Genomic DNA, 6,000 nt, shown 5'->3' on the forward strand with positions numbered 1-6,000 from the left:
GAACAGCCTGGCCAACATGGCGAAACCCTGTCTCCAGTAAAAATATATAAATTACCCAGGTGTGGTGGCGAGTGCCTGTAATCCCAGCTACTCCAGAGGCTGAGGCAGGAGAATTGCTTGAACCTGGGAGGCAGAAGTTGCAGTGAGCTGAGATCACGCCAGTGCACTCCAGTGTGTCAACAAAGTGAGACTCCATCTCAAAAAAAAAAAAAAAAGCCTCTCATGTAGCCATTTAGAACTACCCTGTCCAATACAGTAACCACGAGCCACATGTGGCTCTTGAGCAACTGAAATGGAGCAAGTCTGAGTTGACACCTACTATAAGTAGAAAACAGGGCTAGGCATGGTGGCTCATGCCTGTAATCCCAGAACTTTGGGAGGCCAAGATGGGTAGATCACTTGAGCTCACGAGTTGGAGACCAGTTTGGACAACATGGTGAAACTCTGTCTCTATCAAAAATAAAAAATAGGTCAGGTGCAGTGGCTCACGCTTGTAATCCCAGCACTTTGGGAGGCTAAGGAAGGTGGATCACGTAAGGTCAAGAGTTTGAGACCAGCCTGACCAACCTGGAAAAACCCCATCTCTACTAAAAATACAAAATTAGGCAGGGTGCGGTGGCTCACGCCTGTAATCCCAGTACTTTGGGAGGCCAAGTTGGGCAGATCACGAGGTCCAGAGATCAAGACCATCCTGGCCAACATGGTGAAACCCCATCTCTACTAAAAATACAAAAATTAGCCGGGCGTGGTGGCACGCACCTCTGTTCCCAGCTACTCGGAAGGCTGAGGCGGAAGAATTGCTTGAACCCAGGAGGTGGAGGTTGTAGTGAGCTGAGACTGCACCACTGCACTCCAGCCTGGCAACAGAGCAAGACTCTGTCTCAAAAAAAGAAAAAATACAAAATTAGCTGGGCGTGGTGGCACATGCCTGTAATCCTAGCTACTCAGGAGGCTGAGGCTGGAGAATTGCTTGAACCTGGGAGGCAGAGGTTATGGTGAGCCAAGATCACACCGTTGCACTCCAGCGTGGGCAACAAGAGTGAAACTCTGTCTCCAAAACAAAAAAAAAGAAAAAATTTATTTTAAAAATAAATAAAAAATAAGTAAAAATTACACAAGAACTATGAAAATAGCTCATGCCCTTGCCTGCCATCTTGATCTTTGTATTAAGTTTTAAAACTTAATACAAAGAAAGACTCTAGGGCTGGGTGTGGTGCCTCACACTGTAAACCAAACATATTGGGAGGCTGAGGCAGGCAGATCATGAGGTCAACAGATCGAGACCATTCTGGCCAACATGGTGAAACCCTGTCTCTACTAAAAATACAAAAATTAGCTGGGCATGGTGGCACATGCTTGTAGTCCCAGCAACTCAGGAGGCTGAGGCAGGAGAATCACTTGAACCCAGATGGCGGAGGTTGCAGCGAGCTGAGATTGCATCAGTGCACTCCAGCCTGGTGACAGAGTGAGATTTAGTCTCAAAAAAAAGAAAGACTCTAAAATATTAATAATTTTTTTTTAAGACAGGGTCTCGTTCTGTTGCCAAGGCTAGAGTGCAGTGGCACCATCTTGGCTCACTGCAACCTCTGCATCCCAGGTTCAAATGATCCTCCTGCCTCAGCCTCCCAAGTAATGGGCACTACAGTCACACGCCACCATGCCTGACCAATTTTTGTATTTTTTGTAGAGATAGGGTTTTGCTACATTGCCCAGGCTGGTCTCGAACTCCTGGACTCAAGAGATGGGGTTTTGCCACATTGCCCAGGCTGGTCTCAAACTCCTGGACTCAAGAGATGGGGTTTTGCCACATTGCCCAGGTTGGTCTCAAACTCCTGGACTCAAGTGATCCACCCACCTCAGCTTCCAAAACTGCTGAGATTACAGGCATAAGCCACCAAGCCTGACTCATTTGTAACTTTATATATTGACATACCATGTTGAAATGAAAAAATGATAACATTGGTAATATTGGACACAATGATCGGTGTACTGGGTTAAATATATTATTAAAATTAATTTCACCCATTAATTTTAACTTTTTAAAATGTGGCTACTAAAAAAATGTAAATGTAAATGTAAATGTAAAATGGTGCAGCCACTTTGGAAAACAATTTGGCAGTTCCTTGAAATATTAAAGCATTGCCATGTAATCCAGCAATTCCACTCCTAGATGTATACATGAGAAGTGAAAATATTTGTCCACAAAAGCTCATAGATGAATGCTCAAAGGAGCATTGTTCACAACAGCCAAAAAGCAGAAAAAAATTGGGGAGACTGAGGCAGGAGGTGCTCTTGAGCCCTGGAGTTCAAAAACAGTGTGGGCAGCATAGCGAGATCCCATCTTTATAAAAAAATTAATTTAAAAAAAGAAGGAAAAACTCAAATGTCCATCAACAAATGAATGGATTTAAAAAAAAAGAAGCAAAAACCCAAATGTCTATCAACAAATGAATGGATGAACTAAATGCAGTATATCTATACAATGGAATATTACTTGGCCATAAAAATGGGTGAAGTACTGATACATGCTACAACATGGATGAATCTAGAAAGCATCACACTCAGTGAAAGCAGCCAGACACAAAAGGCCACATATTGTAAGATTCCATTCATGTGAAAAGTTCAGAACAGGCAAACCACAGAGACAGAATGTGGATTAGTGGTTACCAGGGGCTGGGAGCGGGTAGATGAAACTGACTGCTAATGAGATGATAAAAATGTTCTAAAATTAGATAGTGGTGATGTTTGCGTAACTTTGTGAATTAACACACTGAATTGTATACTTCAAATTGGTGATTTTTTGGTTTGTGAATTATATTTCAATAAAGCTGTTATAAAAATTACATATGTGACTATATTTCTATACATTCTGAATAACATTGATTTAGAGCAATAATTTTTAAAATAACCAGGCTGGGCTTGGTGGCTCATGCCTGTAATCCCAGCACTTTGGGAGGTCGTGGTGGGTGGATCACCTGAGGTCAGGAGTTTGAGACGAGCCTGACCAATATGGTAAAACCCTGTTTCTACTAAAATTACAAAAATTAGCCCGCCTGTGGTGGTACGTGCCTGTAATCCCAGCTACTCAGGAGGCTGAGGCAGAAGAATCACTTGAACCCGGGAGGTGGAGGTTGCAGTGAGCTGAGATCACACCACTGTACTCCAGCCTGGGTGACAGAGGGAGACCCTATCTCAAATAAATAAATAAATAAATATATAGCCACTAACATTTAGTGCATACTCTGTACCAGGTACTGTGCTAAGCATATTAACTCTCAAAATGACCCTGTGAGTTAAGTACTATTATCAATGCTGTTTTGTAGATGAGGAAACCGAGGCCAGAGACATTAAGTGACTTGGCCAAGATCACACAACTACTAGACGGAAGGGCCTGCATTTGGAACTAGGGGCTTTGACTCCATAGGCACCATGGATTCTGCTTTTAGAACACAGAGAGCAACAGAACTAGAGGAAACTTTCCCTCCAGCTGGGAATCTTGAAGAGGAAGGGGAATGGATGGAAACATAAACCCTGCTCAGAGGCAGAGCAGGGACCCTAGTCTCAGGTCCCACTTGTGCCCACCTGCGGTGCCCCTGATAACTCACATGATGAAGGCAGGGACTTCCAGGAGCTGCCACCAACATCCTCATCCTTGCTGGCCAGCCCCTCCAGGCCAGGCTCTGCACTCCAGCAGGCCCTGGCCCAGCCCCAGCCCACAGCCACAGAGGGCAAGTAGGTGGGCTCGGATCCTCTGCGGGCCAGTCCTAGGTGGGGGTCTGGCAGGGTGACATGTGGCTCCGAATGGCGGCAATCCCATTCCAGGGGGCGGGGAAGCTTTGAGGACTGACAGCTGTAGTGGGGAAGAAGAGAGTGAGGAGACAGGGACAGCCCTCCAGGACTCAGAGCCAGCTCAGCCTAGAAGTTGGAGCTGAGTTGGGAGAAGCAGCTCTGGGAAGATACATGATTTGTGAAGGGACGATCTCTTCACACTCTAACACCACTCCCCAGAGGGGAAGAAGAGGGGCTTACCTGCATCCATCTCCACGATGTCCACGGAAGCAGAAGCGTTTCTCGAAGTACTTGCAGACCTGGGACACTTTTCCATCATCAGCAAAGCGATGCCTCGGCCCCCAGTGACGGGCCGGGAAAACAAAGTTCCTAAGAGAGTGTCTGAGTCATGCCCAGCCCTGTTTTAGTTCCTGCCTTTGTGATCCTTACAGACAGAGGCTGTCTGCTACAGGGAGAGGAACACAGGCTCTGGAATTCATCTGGTGTTCAAATCTTGACCACCCTGGGGAACACTAGGTGAATAACTCACCTTCTCTAAAGCTTTGTTTCCTCACTCTTAAAAGTGGGGTAACAGGCTGGGCATGGTGGCTCACACTTTTAATCCCAGTACTTTGGGAGGCCGAGGCAGGTGGATCACCTGAGGTCAGGAGTTCGAGACCAGTCTGACCAACATAGCAAAATTCCGTCCCTACTAAAAACACAAAAATTAGCCTGGCATGGCAGCACATGCCTGTAATCCCAGCTACTCGGGAGAGTGAGGCAGGAGAATCACTTGAACCTGGGAAGTGGAGGTTGCAGTGAGCCAAGATCACACCACTGCACTCCAGTCTGGGCAATAAGAGCAAAACTCCGTTTCAAAAAAAAAAGGGGGGGATAACAATGCCTAGCCCCTGCTGAGTTGTTGCAACAGTTTTTAAGATTTTGCACAATCCACATAGCAGGTGCTCGGTGATCACAGTGATTACCATTACACTCCCCAAACATAGAATTGTGAGTTCTGGAGTCAGAATTCTGGGTTCCCATTCTACCACCAGGCCTGGCTTCACCAGTGTGGACCTATCCAATCAAGCAGGGGCCCTACTCTTGCATTAATGCTCTTTGTCCTGGTCTTGAAATGATTAATAGTTTTTTAACAGAGGCCCCACATTTTCATTTTGCGCTGGGTCCCACAAATTATATAGCCAGTTCTGCCTGGTACACTACTTGGTTATGTGAGCTTGGACAAGTCACTTAACTTTCCCATGCCTCAGATTTCTCATTTGTTAAATGGGGATAACAGTAAGATCCACTTCATGGGGTGATGTCAAACTTAGACAAGACGCTGTCTGTAAAGTCCCTGGCCCATAGCAAGTCCCGGGTAAATGACAGCTGTTCTCGTCAGTTCTCTTATCACTTCCCCTCCCCTCCCCCTTTCCCTCCTCCTCTGGGGAATCAAGGTGAGAGGTAGAGAAGAGTGAGGGGAGGATGAGCTGGGCAAGCATTTGTTTAGTAAGAATCTCCTCAGTGTCCAGGCCTAGGCCGGGGGTCTGGGACAGGTACAAGGTAGAGAGGAACTCAGCTGCTGTCATGCTGCATTCTAGTCCCATGAGAGCAGGCTGGCCCAGCCCAAGCCGAGGCTCTGCCATAGTGTGGCTCACACCTCTTCTCCAAGGTGTCCAAGTGCAAGGTGCTAGCAGAGAAGCAGGCACAGGAAAGGAGAGATGGTGACAGGGCCCGCTCTTGTTGGTGAGGATGCCAGATTGTCAGTCACATGGTCCTTCGTTTATAACAATGTGTGGAGCCCCTGCGTGATAACTCTGTGACTCCAGCCAAGAACCAAGAAACCAGAGCCAGGACTAGGGCAAGTGAGAGACGCATTCGCCTTGGACATGAAATTCCAGGGGCTGCCAAAAGAACTAAGTAACCAAGAGAAATAATCTTTTTTTTTTTGAGACGAAGTTTCACTCTTGTTGCCCAGGCTGGAGTGCAATGGTGCCATCTTGGCTCACCGCAACCTCCGCCTCCCAGGTTCAAGCGATTCTCCTGCCTCAGCCTCCTGAGTAGCTGAAATTACAGGCGTGTGCCACCATGCCCAGCTAATTTTGTATCTTTAGTAGAGATGGGGTTTCTCTATGTTGGTCAGGTTGGTCTCGAACTCCCAATCTCAGGTGATCCACCCACCTGAGTGGGTGAGATTACAGGTGTGCTGGGATTATAGGCGTGAGTCACTGT

Source organism: Aotus nancymaae, unplaced genomic scaffold, assembly GCF_030222135.1.
Source record: "Aotus nancymaae isolate 86718 unplaced genomic scaffold, 86718_ANA_hifiasm-v0.15.2.pri h1tg000040l, whole genome shotgun sequence".
In the NCBI taxonomy this organism is placed as follows: domain Eukaryota; kingdom Metazoa; phylum Chordata; class Mammalia; order Primates; family Aotidae; genus Aotus; species Aotus nancymaae.